Below are 19,200 nucleotides of genomic sequence, written 5' to 3' on the forward strand. Positions count from 1 at the left end.
CACATGTTCTCATCATTTAGTTTCCAAATGTAAGTGAGAACGTGCAGTATTTGGATTTTTGTTCTTGTGTTAGTTTGCTAAGGCTAATGGCCTCCAGCTCCATCCACGTTCCTGCAAAGGGCATGATCTCATTCTATTTTACGGTTGCATAGTAGTCCATGGTGTATATGCAGCAAATTTTCTTTCTCCAGTCTACCATTGATGGGCATTTAGGGTGATTCCATGTCTTCGCTATTGTGAATAGTGCTGCAGTGAGCATAGGCATGCATGTGTCGTTGTGATAAAATGATTTATATTCATTTGGGTATATACATATATTCATTTGGGTATATGTATATGCCCAAATGAATACAAATCTATACATATATACATATACCCAAATGAATATAAATCAATATATATAGTAATGGGATTGCTGGGCAGAATGGTATTTCTGTTTTTAAGTCTTTGAAGTATTGCCACACTGTTTTCCACAATAGTTGAACTAATTTACCCTCTCCCCAACAGTGTATATGTTTTTCTTTTTCTTCACATCTCCAGCACTTGTTAGTTTTTGGCTTCTTATTCAGCCATTCTGACTGGTGTAAAATGATATCTCATTGTGGTTTTGATTTGAATTTTTCTAATGATCAATGATGTTGAGTGTTTTTTTAAACACTTCTTGGCTGATGGTCTTCTTTTGAAAAGTGTCTGTTTATAACTTTTGTCCCCTTTTTAATGGGTTGTTTGTCTTTCTCTTATAAATTTGTTTGTTTATAGGTGCTTTAGTAATTCTTTGCCAGATGCATAGTTTGTAAAAATTTTCTCTCATTATATGGGTTGACTGTTTTCTCTGTTGATAGTTTCTTTTTCTGTGAAGAAGCTCTTTCATTTAATTAGATTTCATTTGTCATTTTTTGCTTTTGTTGCAATTGCTTTTGAAGTTTTTCTCATGAAACCTTGCCCATTCCTATGTCCAGAGTGATATTTCCTAGGTTGTCTTCCAGAGTTTTTATACTTTTGGGTTTTACATGTAAGTCTTTAATCCATCTTGAGTTGATTTTTGTATACGGTGTAAGGAAGGGGATTATTTTAATGTTTTGCAAATGGCTAGCCAGTTATCCCAGCATTGTTTATTGAATGAATAGAAAGTCCCTTTCCCGTTGTTTGTTTTTGTCAGTTGTCAAATATCAGGTGATGGGTGTGCCATTTTATTTCTGGACTCTCTTTCTGTTCCATTAATGTATGTGTCTGTCTTTGTTCCAGCACCATGCTGTTTGGTTACTGTTGCCCTATAGTATAGTTTGAAGTCAGGTTGTGTGATGTCTTCAGCTCTGTTCTTTTTGCTTAGGATTAATTAGGATTTGCTTAGGATTGCTTAGGCTATTCAGGTCCTTTTGCTTCCATACAAATTTTAAAATAGTTTTTTCTGGTTCTGTGAAGAATGTCATTGATAGTTTGATAGGAATAGAACTCAATCTAAAAATTGCATTGGGCAGTATGGTTATTTTAACAATATTGATTATTTCTATCATGAGGATGAAATATTTTTCCATTTGTTTGTGTCATCTCTGATTTCTTTGAGCAGTGTTTTGTAGTTCTTGTTGGAGAGATGTTTAACCTTTCTGGTTAGCTGCATTCCTGGGTGTTTTATTCAGTTTGTGACAATTATGACTGAGTGTTTTATTCATTTTGTGACAATTGTGACTGTTATGTCTCCTGGCTTGACCGTTATGGGTGTATAGGAATGCTAGTGATTGTTGTATGTTGGTTTTGTGTTCTAAAATGTTAATACTCAATTTCATCTGGCAATAACCTATTTTATCTTAAATATTTCAGCTTAAGTGTCATTCCTCCAGGTCTGAGTTAAGTGGCCCTCCAAAATAATCTATAGCACATTATTCTTGCCTATAAAAACCATATTATAATTGTCTCCATGTTTATATGCATGTATATTGGATCACTAACTTCTTTAAAATAAAGATTATGTCTCAGTTTACATTGTGTCCACAGAACCTAATGAAATGTCTATAATAACATATTGAATCCCAATAGAATTTAAACAAAAAAATAAAAGAACAAACAAATGAATAAACAAAATACCTTATTTGACATGCTGCTAAATAAGCTAAATGTACAGTTATGCAAAAATTGAAAAATAAAACCAGAGAGAAATATGTGATCATGTGAATATCTGTGATAGCTTTACCATGGGCTACAGATCATAAGTACAGCAGAATATAGAAATAAGGCTGGTCAATTACAAACAATGGCAACCAGCCATACATGGCATTCTAAATGTCCTCCATAGTTTTTACTAATAATTTAATTCATCTTACATACTTTTAAATTTATTTTTATATTTATACTTTTTAGAGACAGAATCTCCTACTGTCACACAGGCTGGAGTGACGTGATCCAAACTCACTGCAGGCTCAAATTCCTGGCCTCAAATGATCCTGCCAACCTGGCCTCTCAATTAGGTAGGACTGTGAGCATTTACCACTGTTCATGGCTTTTCTTTTCATAGAGACAGAGTCTTACCACGTTGCTCAGGCCAGAGTCAAACTCCTGGCCTCAAGGATCCTCCTGCCTCTGCCTCCCAAAGTGCTGGGATTATAGGTGTGAGCCACCACATCCAACCATTTTATATACTTTTGGTACATTTTATCATGATCACAATTGACAATATTATTCCTTTTTTAGATATCACTCAACGAGTCTAATGATCAAACTAATCAAACTCTTGAGAGATCAATAAGCACTTATGTATATGTTAACAAAAGTTTGAAAATCATAAGCAGATTTTTTTTTTTTTTTGAGACGGAGTCTCACTCTGTTGCCCAGGCTCAGGCAGGAATGCAATGGCACCATCTCGGCTCACTGCAACTTCCACCTCCCAGGTTCAAGTGACTCTCCTGCCTCAGCCTCCCAAGTAGCTGGGATTACAGATAGTTAATTTTTGAATTTTTAATAGAGATAGAGTTTCACCATGTTAACCAAGCTGGTCTCAAACTTTTGACCTTAAGTGATCCAGCTACCTTGGCCTCCCAGAGTACTGGGATTATAGATGTGAGCCACAATGCTTGCCCTACAGATTCTTAAAACAGTAATGAATCTAGAAAGAGCATACACTTCCTATAAATGCTTTTATAAATTGTGTTAAGTTAAAAATATAAGATGTTTTTAATAATACATGCTATGGAAATTTTATGTTTAATTTTAAAGTAGTAAATAAATCCCCAAAGTATATATAATTTTGTCTGATAACCATCTACTTGCACCTATCATTGTCAAACTTTATGAATCAATAATCACGGTATTAATGTGTCAACTAAGGGTTTGTTCATTGCTTTGAGATCATCTGGAAAACACAATAGGTTAAACTTGACCAACTACTCTTAGCCATGAGATAGAGTGATAGACAGGTTGGTAGACAAGTAGAAGATAGGTAATGAAAGACATACATAAATACAAATTATAAACTGCCTCTTATGGGAGAGTTACTGTGTTATGTGTTTTACATACATGTAAGCTACTTTACTCTCCACTGTCATGTTGCAAGATAATGTTATTATTTACATCCCATTGGTTAAAATACTAGGCTCAGAAAGATTAATCAATTTATTAAAGATGCTAAACAAGTAGGCAGCTGAACCCTGCTTGAAACCATACTTATCTGACTCCAGAACTTTGTTCACTTTGAAACTTTCTGTGTTGCATTGCTATGCTGTCTATCAAGACTAAAATTAATTATTGTTCCTATCGAACTCCATTCCTTTACCCTGAACCCTGCTGTTCTTATCAAACAAGTGATAGCGCTACAGACCCACCCAGATGCTGAAACCTCCAATCTGGCTTCAATATTAATGTTTAACCAACTGAGCCAAACAGCCTCTAATGGGCTGATGAATCTGTTCTCTCAAATGACCATGTAAGGGCTGCCATATTCACATAAGAACTGTCCTCAGAGACAGATGAGTACAGATCCTCTCTTGTCATCAAAAAGGTGAATCAAAGTGATAGTTGAATCCACCTGATAGAAATTCCACTTTTTAGTAATATCTTGGATTCTCTTACTTAGGGCTTTAAAAATGTAGCAGAAGGGTTGGTTGGGAAAAATCACAGCACCACCATCCCCAACATCCCCACCACCACATAAACACACACACAGGCACACACACACACACACACACAGTTAATTCTATAATGTTTACACGTATCTATATATACATGTATAAGCATGTATATGTAAAGTTATATAAAGTTATATACAAAAATGAAACCCAAGTATTTTCATGAGCTCAGTTATACACCTGAATTTTGTATGCAGTAAGGACAAAACCTTTTGGGTTGTTTGTTTGATGGCTTCACAGTCTGTCATAAATTTAGTGCTAAAGAACCAGTTATCAATGAGCAAGTGAGTCCAAATACAGTATTAGTTCTCTCACTCCCTCCTAACTTGGCATTACTGAGGTTTTCAGCCAGCATTTGTTTAGGCAGTTTCTCCTTTAATTCCTGCTCTGGATCTTCCTCCTGTTGCTGCCTGGTTCTGTCCTCTGCCTTCTGCATCCACACTAGTCTCAGCGCATATCTATATACAAATCTACAACCACTTTCTTCTGTGGGAGCTTACTACAAAGAGTTCTCAGGCTGCTCCTCCGCAATCATTCAGCACTCACTTATTCAGCTCAAAGGTCATCTCCCTTGAACTCAACTGTCTTTGTGTTTATCACCCCAACTCTTGCTATTTTAATTACTAATAGCATTGACTTAAATTCCTATGAAGGCCCAGCATGTTATTATCCTCCCTCTTTGGTCCATCAAATTCTGCTAATACTTTTGTGGGTCATGTTTATGGCTAAGTTCCTGGGAGTGTCTATGAACGCCATATGTGTAGTAAAAAGAGCACTGGACTTAGAGTTGAAGGTTTTGGTATAGATACAAAACTCTCCCATTTATTAGTTGTAGGACCTTAATCAAATTACTTCACTTATCTATTCTATAGTAACCTCCTCTTTAGCATAGACTTGGTGGTGGATTAAGGAGGATAGCACATATGGAAGGCCTCAAATTACAACCTTACAAAAATTATACTAAATAAATGTTCTATTATTTGGTTTAACCTACAAAATGAAATCTTCCTCACTGCTGAAAGAGATTTTGTCAATCTCCGTGACTTCAGGCAAAAAGGAAACAATGTTATGTTTAATATGATTTAGTCTATTCTTCTTTTCTGAGATCTCCCTATGGTCCTGACATAGGTGCCACAATCAAACATCACCTCAGCCACAACAGCTGGAATTTAGAGCTACTGGCTCCCTGGCTATGGCTTCTGTTTTAACTGTTACTGGCTTCCAAGGTGCTTAAAATCACACATAGAATAATTTTGGGTTACAGTGAGAAACATCTCCAGTTAACAACAACCACGACGAAAAGATCTTTTATATGACATTGAAATTGACAAGAGTTACTTCCTTCTGAATCTAACTAGAATGAGACAAGGGATGCCTGTTAGGCGTAATAACAAGACTGACGGGCTTCCTCTGTGTGGTAATGATCTGAAAACATTCCTAAAGGATGGATGAAACATTCCTAAAGGATGGATAGAAATGTGAGGCAGTCACGGGCAGGTGAGGAATGGAGCCAGTGTGCTCGATGAATAATGGATCACTTGGTCACAGCTGGCTAAGGGTGTCAGTTCCACTCTTGCGGTAAAATCGCTGATTGTAACCTTCTTTTTTTCCCTCAAGAACTAAATTAACAGAGCAAAGAGAAATGCCAGCGGGTGTGAGATTTGCCATTTGCCATTGAAATATCTTTCTTCTGAGAAGCCTTGTCATTTTATTAGAGGAAAAAAAAATTGGAAGTTTGTTTTTGATATGCAGTATTTCTGTTGGCATGAAATACTGGACATAGAGGAGGCCCATTGGGAGGAAGAAGCATAAGATTTGAACAGAAGAATGGAGTTCAAATTCAAGCTTTGCCACATTCTTACTGCATCACAGTGATACAATTACCTTAGTCTCACAGAGCCTCGGGTTTTATTGTCAATAAAATGGAGATGATAACGGCTTTTTGAAGGGTCATTATAAGGATTAAATGGAAACATTTTTATTTCCATGGAGCATGTTTGTCATTTTAGATGTTAGCCCCTTCTTTTTGCCCTGTACTTACGTATTTAGGAGAACAACAACAGATGGACCACATTCTGGCAAGTGTTCTTATGCCCCAAAGCTTGTATATTAAGCATGTATTAAACATAGACTCTTTCTGGCTCAGTGCTTTCACCTGCAAACTGGGGAAACAATAGTAATCTCTCCTGTTCCTGCTTCACGGAGTAATTTTAAGGCTCAAATCAGATAATGATTGTCAGCACTCTGAAAAGATGTAAACAGCTTCCTGTACTCTTACTTTCTGTCTTCCTTTGGTCCCTTTAGTAGGGACTTTATTGAGGAAGACCACACGGTTCCCCATCACCATGGCTCATATTCATCTCCTTTTCCATGTTCCCCAATATCTTGGAATTTCTCAGCTCCAAAATTACTCAACATAAAACTTTAAAAGGGTATAAGTTCAAGTGTAATTAATAATTCTGACTTCTATGATGTTGAATTCTAAATGTGACCTTTCTAGATTAGATTGGGGAGTGAATAAGAAAGTATCCATCCAAAGAATATCCAGGTGATATTGTAGAGTAATTTAATATCTGTTTCCCAATATACCTGTGGAAAAGGCTTATCATCCCCATTTCTCATATGAATAAAGCAAAGTTTAGTTTTATTGACTTTCCCACAGTGACAAAGTTGTTAAATCGTAGTTCTAAGATTTGATACTTATACATTTCATGTTTATTAAAAATCCTCAGTTTTCATCTTCAAAGTATCCTGCTCTTTTTCACCTAGGAGAAAAGAAATGGTAAGAAAATCCTGGGAAAACTTTTTGGTGGTAAAATGAAGATGAGAGCTGCGTGCTAGAAGAAGTTGATAGCAGAACCTGAAATGTAGATGTAGCCAGAGAAGGCATGGAATTAGGCTCACTTCTATAAAGGAAGACATGTACCAGGAAGTGTAACAACTAAAGGCAAAGCCCACTTTTTTTCTAGCCATGATTTCATTGGTACGTGTTCTGCTTTTCATTTCCTTTACTTTAAAAAAATAATTTGAACTTTTATTTTAGATTCAGGAGGTACATTTGCAGGTTTGTTATGTGGGTATATAGTGTGATGCTGAAGTTTGGGGTATGAATGATTCTATCATCTAGGTAGTGAGCATAGTATCCAATAGTTAGTTTTTCAACCAGTGTCCCCCTCCCTCCCTCCTTCTTTTAGTAGTCTCCAGTGTGTACTGTTGCCATCTTTATGTTCATGAGTATCTAATGGTTAACTCCCACTTAGAAGTGAGAACATGCATTATGTTAGGCAGTTTTGTGTTGCTATAAAGAAATACCAGAGACTTGGTAATTTACAAAGAAAAGACATTTATTTTTGCTCATGGCTCTGCTCATGGTTTTGCTTATGCTTCTGCTATATAGGAAGCATGGCACCAGCATCTGCTTCTAGTAGGGGCCTTAGGAAGCTTACAATCATGGTAGAAGACAAAGGGAAAACAGATGTATCACAGGGCAGGAGAAGGAAGGAAGCCAAGGGTGGAGGGGGATGTACCTCTTTTAAAACAACCAAATTAGTGAGAACTTATTAATTACCATGGAGATGGAAATAACTCATTTGTGAGGAGTCCAGCTCCATGACCCAAATGCCCCCCACCATGTCACAGCTCTGACACTGAGGATCAGATTTTTACCTGAGACTTGGAAGGGACAAATATCCAAACTGTATCATGTAGTATTTGGTTTTCTGTTCCTGGGTTAATCCATGTCAAATGATGGCTACCAACTGCCTCCATTTTGCTGTAAAGCATGATTCCATCCTTTTTTATGTCTTTACAGTATTCCATCGTGTATATATGCCACACTTATTTTATCCAGTCTACCACTGATGGGCAGCTAAGTTGATACCATGTCTTTGCTATTGTAAATGGTGCTGTAATAAACACACAGCACATGGTTTTTATTTTGTTTTGTAGAACAATTTTTCTTTTGGATATATACCTAGTAATGGGATTGCTAGGTCAAATGGTAGTTCTGTTTTAAGTTCTATAAGAAATCACCAAACTGCTTTCCACAGTGGCTGAAGTAGTATGCATTCCCACCAATAATGTGTAAGCATTCCCTTTTCTCCACAGCCTCAATGCCATCTGTTGATTTTTGACTTTTTAATAATAGCCATCCTGACTACTGGGCAATAATATCTCATTGTAATTTGATTTTCATTTCTCTGATGATTAGTAATGTGGAACATTTTTTCATTTGTTTGTTGCTCACTTGTATGTTTCTTTTGAGAGGTGTCTGTTCATGTCTTTTGCCCATTTTTAATGGGATTATATGTTTTTTTGCTTACTGAATTTTTTAAGTTTCTTATAGATTTTCTGGCGTTAAACTTTTGTCTTATATGTCGCTTGAGAATATTTTTTCCCATATTGTAAGTTGCCTGTTTACCCTATTGATAGTTTATTTTACTGTGCAAAAGCTCTTTAGTTTAATTAGGCCACACTTATCAATTTTTGTTTCTGTTGCAATTGTTTTTGAGAACTTAGTCATACATTTTTTACCAAGGCTAATGTTCAGAATAGCAGTATTTCCTAGGTGTTTTTCTAGGATTTTTGTAGCTTGAGGTCTTACATTTAAATCTTTACTCTATCATGAGCTCATTTTTGGCTATGGTGAAAGGCAGAGGTTCAGTTTCATTCTTCTGCATTTGGCTAGCCAGCTATCCCATCACCACTTATTGAATAGGGAGTACTTTTCCCATTGCTTATTTTGGTTGACTCTGTCAAAGATCAGATGGCTATAGGTGTGTGGCTTTATTTCTTGGTTCTCTACTTTGTTCCATTGGTCTTTATGTCTGTTTTTGTACCAGTACCATGCTGTTTGGTTGCCATAGCTTTACAGCATAGTGTAAAGTTGGGTAAAATGATGCCTCTGGTTTTGTTCTTTTTGCTTAGAGCTCTCCCTAGGTCTTTGGCTCAAGAGTCACCAACATCAACTTTCATGCTGTCTTGGGCCCTCTCTAATGTGTCTGAGGTGGTCAGTGCTCTCAGTACTCCTTATAGAGCCAGCCCCTTGCATTGGCTCTCTCCAGTGCAATGGCTGCTCAGACAATGCTGTGCTCTTTCTTCTCTTGTAAGAAAATACTTTTACTCCCATGTTTTTCTTTTCAAAGAATATCCCACAGCAGAATTTCTCAGACCCTGAGAGTGATTTGAAACAATTTTCTTCCCATATGCAAGTACCTTTCCAACCTGGTTGTTTAAATATTGTAGTCACTGCACTGAAGCCATCACCAAGACTCCCACTCCCTCTAATGTTTGTACTGAGCTGCTAAATCCGTTTTACTACTTTTGCTCCTTAAGCACTAAAGGATTTTTTCTGAGTGATCAACACTCAGATTAAACTATCATTTAAATTTGGTTTCCTTTTCATATCCAGATACCCCCTTTACCTCTCTGACTGAAGTCCAATATGTCAATAGATAGAATTATATTTCACAATGCCCCTAGCCCATACACAAATGTATTATTAGAATAGTTACCCGAGGCCACTCACGAGATACAACTGTAACTTACTGTCATTTGCAAACAACTACAAATTAAAATGTTGCCTACGTTAAGGCAAGAAACAGTTTGAAATTATAAATAATAATTTACGACTTATCTCAAGGTTTGTACCTCCCATGTATTTTCTTTCCCCCATAACAGAAATTCTTGGTAATCCTTCCCTTACTAACTTCTGAAGCTATTAAATTGAACAGAAGTGTAACAAACTAATTTTGTGCCAATACTTGCATTAGGAACTTTTCTATATCTGTTTTCCAATTGAGCTTTCAGAATAACTTTAGCAGATATTATTATCAACAGATACAGTTAAAGATGCGAATGTTCTAGAGGTTAAGAACCTTGCCCAAAGTCTTTTCAAGAGTAAGACCTTCTATCTCCGTGATTCAGTAATCTTCAAGAACCATATTGGCTGCCATTTAATGAATGTATCTTAACATTTTTAAAATATAAATATTTGGTTTTTCATTTTTCAGTTATGAGGTCTTTCTTACAATGACATCGTAAATTACCTGACAACATCTGTTACTTCTATTTGGTCAGGTATTGGTACAAAACAAATTACCCTCAATGCATTATAGCTTTAAACAAACCATTTTATTATACCTCCCAATATTTTGGAGCAGCAATGCAGGCAGGAGTCAACTGGGCAATTCTTCTCAGTGGGATGTTGATTACAACACTTCACCCGTGGTTTTCAGTTGTTGGATTGGCTGCTGTGGAAAGTTCAAGAGGTTTCATTCACATGGCTGGTGACTTGGCTGGGGTGGCTGGAAGGCTGGAGTCAGCTAGGACTGTCAACAGGTTCACTGACAATTGGATTCTCCAGCATGGTGGCCTCAGGAAGTCAGACTTCAGACACACCAGCCTGAGATTCCCAACTAATTTTGTGCCAATACTTGCATTAAAAACTTCTCTATATCTGTTTTCCAATTGAGCTTTCAGAATAACTTTATGTTCTAAAGAAGATGCTAGTTTTATAAGCCAGCATAGCATCGCCTTTGTCATATTCTTGTTGTTATTGTTCAAAGCAATTGTGGAGCCTGTCTAGGTTGAAGGACAAACAACAGAGAACCCACCTCTTAATGGGTAGAGTGCCAAAGAAATTATAGTCATGCTTAATGCACCATAGCTTCTTCCAGATTTTCTCAATATATACTCAGTACATGCAAATGGGAAAGAGATTATAATTATATTTTAATAGCTACCATTTTTAGTGCCTCCAGATGGCCAAGCTCACTCCAAAGCAGATTTTCTCAGCCTCAGCATTGTTGACATTTAGGACCAGGTAATTCTTTGTTGTGAGGAGTTGTCTTGTGCATTTTAAGGTATTCAGCAGCAACTCTGGCCTCTATCTGCCAGATGCCATAACATTTACTAGTTGTGACAATAAAAAATGCTAGTCATTCCCAAATGTCCCCTAGAAGACAAAATTACCCCCAGTTGAGAACCCTTGCTCCATGTTAAGCAATAACCTCAGGGATACATTATAGTTTCACATATAATCCTCAGAGGGTTATAAGGAAGGTACCATAATTATTCCCATTTCATAGAAGAGTAAACTGAGGCACAGAAAGTTAAGTGGCTTAGTTATGGTTACTCAGAAGGAAAAACTCAGCTCCATCTGAATGCAAAGCCTGGACTCTTTCTACCACGTCCTTCATTTCTGTTTTATACTTCAAACTGTCGAGAATCCAGATGGATATTAGGAGATATAAGCAGTTCTCTAACGTCAGAGGCAAACCTAGTCACACACCTGCAGCACCACCATTGAACCACCAACTGATTCAGCAAGGGGACCTGGCTGGATTTTCTCGAGCTGCTTTAGGCCATCTCTAGCACAAAAAAACATTGATCCACTCAAAATTAGCAAGCACTTCTTTTCCTTATCCTGCTGTTTGCTTACAGAGGGAATTCAAGCTTAATTTGGATCTGCACCTGACACTGGGCCACATGCCAGCACTCAGTGCAAGGAGCACTGGCACACACACTGTCACCTGGTGTGCAGTCTATTTTGGGACTCAGCCTCAGTTGCTGCTGCTGCAGGTGACCTGACAGATGCAGGGTGCTCTGCATTTGCCCTGGATTAAAAATGCCACCACTTCTGATGCAGACTTGTCCAACCACCTTGTCAGTCCTCTCACTCAGTGTGTTCATTCAACCTCATGAGTGCATACTCATTATGGCTCCTGCCCCCCCATCTTCACTCCTACCTACCTGACTACTGTTTCTACCTATGCCATGCTCCTCTGGAATTTCCCATCTTTTTGAGGAAAGACAAATATTTAACTGGCAATTAGGAAATGAAAGGTCTAATAAAGCTGGGAATACAAGGAAAGGAGTGATCAATTCTCCTTGGCTATCTGGTTGGAAAAAACTTCACCGAAGAGGTAAACATCTAGTGGTTATCCAAGAATAACCAGAGTGAAGAGGAGATTTCAGTGAGGAAAATGAATCTTACATAAAAAAACAAATATGCTCTAAGTGTCCCGGTGCCCTTTGGGTACCCATATACACCAAGAAGACAAGAAGTGCGATTCAAAGAGGAAAGACCGCTGACCGAGAAGGGGAAGCTATACAATTCCTCAACTCTAAAGAGAATAGAAGGGAAGGAAGAAAATGTTGGATTTTTACTTTGCAAAGATGGTGCTATCACCTCTGACCTGTATGGTTTCGAGAGAGGCATGTATGCAGGGAACTGGTGGAAACCAGTTCGAAGTGTGTTTAAATAATTTGTAGTTTAATCATTCAATAAGTATTTGTTGCCTCCCTAAATGGCTGCCAGATTCTCAGCTAGACAGCCCACATAGAGCAGTGAGTAAGCCTGACATAGTCCCATCACGTGTACATCTCCTGTTCCTCACCTTATTGGTAAAGCCTTCCCTGACCCTCTAAGCACTTCTTCCATTACGTCCTGCTTGCCTCTAGCGCTGAAATAATCACCCTGAATTTGCCTTGCGCCTTGGAACATTGGCCTCTTTCATGGATTGATAGTGATTGGAACGGAGGTTTACCTAGACCTTCTTTGTTACCCTATTCACTGGTGAAAAAGTAAAACAGCTTCCAGTCTAATGGAGGATGTTTTCAAAAGGATCACAGACATAAAGCAAGAAGCAGAATGAATCGCATAATCTAGATGAAGGGTTTTAAGGAGGAAGAATGCAGCGGCCAACAAAAGCATTCAACAGAAAGCCCAGGACAATCTGGGGTGGCTGACTTCCAGGGGTGGGGAAGAGTTTCTTTTTATCACTAGATAATTTAGTTCCCCCAACTATCTTGTGAGTTAAGCAATCATAGTCATTGGTTTACAGATGCAGAAACAAAGGCTTAGGGTAGGGAGTCAAAACTCTTGCTTGAGGTAAAGTCATCCAGCTCAAAAATTAGTAGCAGTGGGAAGATGAGAAGGAAGGCAGGAAGGCTGATTTCTAATGAGACTCCCTCACTCTGCCTAGTCATGCCAGTTGTTTGCCATTACCTGGAAGATTCGGGTTTCATCTTAGAGTCAAAATCTTCCCTCTCCCTCTCTCTTTCTTCAGGTTGAACTGGTTTGTTGAACTTTGTGGATGTAGCCAGCCAACAGGATGACATTATGGCAGAGATGGAATCTTGCAGCTTCTTGCATCAGAAAAGCAGAGAGGGCCTCTCTGGCAAGCAGCCACAGACACAAAAGAAGCTTGAGTTGAAGGTGACTCAGCTCTGGCTTTTCAGCAATGCCTTACCATTGGCTATTTTAAAAGAGGCAAAGAAGCTTCAGTGAGACCTCAAACCAATTGCACAGCAAGCCACTGCCCACAAAGAAGCTGCTGGTCAGACAACGCTGGCTCTTTCATGGGCAAAAAGGCAGAGTGCATTGATAAAGCCTGATGGTCCAGGGGGATCTTTATATCCTGACCAAGTGTGACATTTGTCTCTCTCACCTAGAAAGTGGCCCTGGGAGTAGGCATGTGACTGGCTGATTCATTTCTCAAGGCCCCTAGAGAGCTAGATGAAGATGGCTTTGAGCTGAGAAGAAAAAGAGGGGTTCAAACACATGCAAAGATGTCTTCCCCTCTTGCTTCTGATGGAAACTCAAGAGCCAGGTGGAAATGGCATGGATTTGGGAATCAGCTGATGAACTTGGAAGCCCCACCCCAGTGAGCAGTGTGGTTCAGAACCTGTCTGCACTCAGTGTCTAGTAAATGGAGGAAGGGAGAGGAGATGGAACTTATTGACCTTGGGCATCTTTTATGAACCAGGCACTTTGCTGTTCTCATCCAGTCTTATCTTGGCATGTTCACCCCTCACAGGGTGTTTGTGAGACTTGATGAAATAATATAGATTAAGTACTTAGCACCACAAACCTATGAGCTATATATTATTGTAGTTATTGTAAGTATTATCCCCATTATGTAGATGAAAAACTCGAGGCTACAAAGCCACATAGCAGGAACTCTAATCGAGCTCTAAGTTCCAAAACCTCTATTCTCAATCACATAGAAATATTGCTTCCCCCCTCTTCCTTCATCCCCAGAGGTTGGCTGAAATTCATTTTATAAAAAAATGAGTACAAGACAAAAAAAGAATATATTCAAATGATTGTTGAACAAATTTAATAATAAAAAATGAGTTAAAAAGTATTAATAACTCAAGGTAATGTGTTAATAATTAAAAATCATCCCATAAATATTTATCAGGGGCTATTTATGTGCTAGTTATTGTGCTGCTATGGGAGATAAAAAAGGAATTAGATATGAATTCTGCCTGCCCACAGTTTTTACAGTCTAGTAAATACATACAAAATCATTCTAGTAATAGTAGGAGTAACAATAATAATTCACTAATCTACATGGATGCGTACTGTATTCCAAACACAATCTTCAGTATCTTGCTTGCATTATCTCTTTAGCATTTACAATTCTCTGTGATAAGAATTATTACTCCAGTTTTACAGAAAAGAGACCAGGTTTCAGAGAGGTTGTATAATTTTGCCAAAATCGTACAACTTAGGAGTGAGACAGAACCAAAAAGTAAACCCAGGCCTGTCTGATCCAAATTCACCCTCATAACCACTGGGCTATACTTCCTCACGCTCTCTAGCCAGACTCTCTACTTGCAATTCCAAAGACACTAATTTAACTAAATGGCTTTCATAGAAAGCAGCATTCCACCAGTCTGTGCTAACAGGTAATGATACCAAATAAAATCCTGGAAACTCCTTTTTGACCTTCCAGTTTTCCATTTTGGTAGAGACTCACTTTGTTCTCCCACCTCTGGTCCTGTGTGAAGAAAATGCAAATTGTGCAGTAGCGACTTCCCTTTCACGCGGCAATTCTCAGAGAACTTTGCTCTTGCAGGGCACTCGGGCCCACTCTGGGGCAGCAGGCTCAATCCTGACTTGCTAAAAGCATATGCAACCATCCTATCACTTTGAGCTGCCCTTAATCAAACAGTAATGACAGTGTGATTCTTCGTCAAAAGGCAAGTTTGAAAGTCATTAATGAAGAATAAAATAAAAATAGCATGCCTTTTTTGTTTCTTTCTTGCAAGTTGCTCAAAGACACCTAGGCATGGGTTTAAAGTCATGTGAAGGAGATAATTGAGGACAACATTGAGGGCAAAAAATTAATCATAGTTAAGTGGAGTCTTCTTCAAAAGCACACCAAGGAGATGACTTTCAACAGAGGCATCACTCTCTCAGAGGGTCAGCAGCTGGAGAAATACACATTTTCCCTGGATTCATGGTATTAGGGGAGGTTGACACACTCCCCACTTTCCATCATCCCAACACTAAGATCTGCCTTCAGCTCTCTGCCATTCTCTCTCTCCCTCCTTCAGCTGGTACACACTGCACACCACACAAAACACTCCCTTCATTATTCAACACACAGAAAAGCTGTAGCTCACATTCTCCATCAGAAAACCACTCGGTATTCAAGGCCCAGGTCGAAACACACCATACTGGTGAAGCCTCCTTGGGCCACCTACGCACTTCTTCCTGTATTTGGGCTGTGTAGTGAAACATCCGTCTCCTTAGTAGCTAGAGAGCAACAGGGACAAGGCTTTACCAGTCCTTCTTCATCACCATAAGCACATTAAAAAAGTAAAAAGCTTCCATTCTTATAGGGGAAATAGTCAATGAACCAGAAAGCAAACAAATACACAAGTTAAATATTATGGATTGTGGTGACGCCTAGGAAGGAAAATAAATGAGTGATATGTGTAGGACATAGGGCAAGCCAACTAACATAGACACGTGGTCAAAAATGGCTTTTGGAGGGAGTAGAATTTAAGCAGAGATTTAAGGGAAAAGAAGGATCCAAGCCCACAATGAATTGGGGCGACAACATTCAAGTAGTAGGAATAGAAAGTGCAGAAGTCCTGCTTTGGCAAGGCCTTGATGTGTGCAAAGAATTAAGAGGAGGCTCATGTGATGGAACATGGTAATAAAAAGGGAGCTGGAGAGAGAAAAGAGGAGTAATAGTAGGAGCAACAACAATAATAATAGACACGAGGCCCGGCCACGCAGGTCTTTGACAGCTGAGATAGGTAGAGTTTTGATGGTTGTAAGAGTCCAGTGAGAAACTACTGAAAGGTTTTCTTGGGAAGTGACCTTTGATTTATGTACTTTAAGAGGACATTTTGACGTCTATATGGGAAGAAAACTGGATTAAAGGGTTAAGAGGAACAAGAAAAAGTGGGGGACTGTTAAGAGATTGTTGTCCCATTACCAGCCACAATGTCTGATATAGAAGAGGTGCTCAATAAAAGTGTTTGAAATAAATGAAGGAATAGGTTAGACCACCCTGGGTTTACAGAAAAATTGTGGCCAGCTAGTGCTCTCCCTGGCTGGTTCTGATGATGTCTCCTGATCCTTCCCATCCCCAGCACTTGAATTTTCCTGAAAAAAACAATTTTATAAAGTACATTCTGAAAATGTGTCACCCATCTCAGGCCCAGGCTTGCAAAAATTACCATCTTGTCTTGGTAGCATTTTTACTATTTGACATAATTTCATGCCACTGTTCTTAATTCCTGTGAGCAAAGGATAGCCTCCTGTTTCTGACAAAAAAAAGAATAGGAGGAGGAGGAAGAGAAGGAGGAGGAGGAGGAGGAGGAAGAGGAGGAGGAGGGGGAAGAGGAGGAGGAGGGGGAAGAGGAGGAGGAGGGGGAAGAGGAGGAGGAGGAGGGGAAGGAGGAGGAGGAGGAGGGGGGGAGGAGGAGGAGGAGGAGGAGGGGGAGGAGGAGGAGGAGGAGGCGAAACAAGCTCTGCTCCAATCAGACATAGAAGAGATCATGAAGAGAAGTGGGAAAATGTTCTAATGGAGACTTATCCCCTTTCCTGGAAGCTGGCTGAGGGCCATACTTGCAGCTTTGACTTTAAACCTGCAAAACCCCAGCTTCCCCAGGGGAGCAAGGAGGGGCGGGCTCTTGGCACATGGAGTTCCTGAGTATCACAAATATCTGCTTTTCCCCAGCAATCCCTTGCTCTATTAGTTAAGCCTCTCGGAAGCCCGGATGGGCACATTTCATGCCAATTTTAGGGTGAAAGCGATTTGGCAAGTTACAGTCCCAGGATGATCCGGAAAAGAGACAAGGGGTTGCTGAACATGAGCCATATTAGACGCTTCCCTAAACCAGCAGGCGTCAGCTGCTTCTTGACAGTGGGATCTGCTAACAAATGGACAATTCTTCAAGAGGTAGAGAGGCCTGGGGAACTTAGAAGGTGCTGAGTATTCGTATGGGTAAAATTCTAGCTGAGCATTTTCTCCAATATTCTGTAATGCCTATAATGACCATTAAAAGAACACAGAAGTAATTCTCTAATAGACATACTTTAAAAAATGAGAAACAAAAAAAATTAAATTACTTTTTAGTTCGGGGGGACCTTAATGACTGAGCAGTCCCATTTTTTATGAGGAAACTGATATGTGAGAATGCAGGGTCAGTTCCCAAATGTGCCAAGCTACTGAAGGACACAGCAGAAAGATGCCCCAGGACTCAGCTCTGTACAGCCTCTTTCTGATGCTATACCCTATTGCTTAGAAGGAAGTATAAGGTAGTAATTAGCGATTATTTGAGTGAAAAAGTAGGCCTGAGATAAGATCTTTGTGTGACGTTCATTAGGTCTATAAACTTTTATCTGTGTTCTCACAGGAAATAAGTTTAAATAATAGATTCTACCTCACAGACATAAATGAGATAATGACTATAAATTCTGTGCACAGAAATTGTGTTCCTATGTATTTTCCAAATATTTTACTTCTTCCTGGATACTGAGGACAACTATGTTTTCTAGGCCCTTTGCATCTAGATGGGGCCATATAGGGGGTCTGGGCAATGGAATGTAGGTAGAGCTGAGGGGCCCAATTCCAGGAGTTTCATATGCATGCTAATATTTTTGTTCTCTTTCTACAATGACTGTACATTGAAGATAGCAGAATTACAAAACGGCAAGAGGCTTGATCCTTGAATCACCATTTGGAGAAGAGTTAACTAACCAACAGGATCTGCACTGAATTCTGGGTTTGGTATTTTGTTTTGTTTTGTTTTTTAATGGAGTCTCACTCTGTCACCAGGCTGCAGTGCAGTGGTGCGATCTCGGCTCACTACAACCTCCAACTCTCAGGTTCAAGCGATTCTCCTGCCTCAGCCTCCTAAGTAGCTGGGACTATAGGCGCACACCACCACACCCAGCTATTTTTGTGTGTGAGAGTATTTTTAGTAGATACAGGGTTTCACTGTGTTGGCCAGGATGGATTCCGTCTCTTGACCTCATGATCTGCCTGCCTCAGCCTCCCAAAGTGCCGAGGGATTCCAGGTGTGTGCCACCACGCCCAGCCAGTCTGCATCTAATTTTATGGTGAAAATAAAACATTTTTGTGTTGAAATATATTTTAGGGGATTATTTGTTATAGCAGCTACTGCTATGTACTCTGACTAATATGATAATGATCATAAATGACATGATTTTTCCTACTTCAGAATCCACACCTGCTATAGAATCTTATAATCAGATTTTCTTTCCACAGTTCTGAACATTGGCAAACAACATCAGCTCTGATGCGAGACAACCCTGATGAGATTCTAAAGTGTGCGGCTCTTCCATCATTGAAGGATTCAGCTGTTTTCCATAGAATCTGGCTGTAGGTATATATATCATGTTTTACTTCTTCAAAAATTAGCAAGTGGGAATTCTCATTTTTCCATATTCATTTGCTAAGGAATGACTAAGCCCCATTGCTCCCATTCTTTCACATATGTTGCTACATGCTATCCTCACAATAGCCCGATAAGATTGAATGATCAGTATTATTTCAACCGTAACTACTCTAACCTCAAGTTTCTTACACATAATATTCTTTCTGCCAAGAATACTGTTTTCCCAGGCATCTCCACGGCTCACACCCTAGATTTGTTCAATCACTTGCAACTCTGTCTAAAACAATGTCCCTCTGCCATCCACATCACTGACTTCCATTATTTCTATCTCATTTGCACACATTTTACTGTCCATTTCTTGCACTGTGGGTTTCTAGCACACCAGAGCCAATCCCTGCAGGAAAGGTTGTTC

General features: G+C 39.2%; 1 long non-coding RNA gene across 1 annotated transcript; it reads right to left on the reverse strand.

The window, feature by feature from the left end:
- Nucleotides 1-10,265: 10,265 nt before the first annotated feature.
- On the reverse strand, nucleotides 10,266-13,277 carry LOC144579804 (uncharacterized). Its single transcript, XR_013528217.1, has 3 exons — nucleotides 13,126-13,277; nucleotides 10,859-11,027; nucleotides 10,266-10,366 (listed from the first exon to the last, which is right to left on the reverse strand). It is a non-coding gene; the product is annotated as an uncharacterized LOC144579804 (long non-coding RNA).
- Nucleotides 13,278-19,200: the final 5,923 nt, after the last annotated feature.

This window comes from Callithrix jacchus, chromosome 16, assembly GCF_049354715.1.
Source record: "Callithrix jacchus isolate 240 chromosome 16, calJac240_pri, whole genome shotgun sequence".
Classification (NCBI taxonomy): domain Eukaryota; kingdom Metazoa; phylum Chordata; class Mammalia; order Primates; family Cebidae; genus Callithrix; species Callithrix jacchus.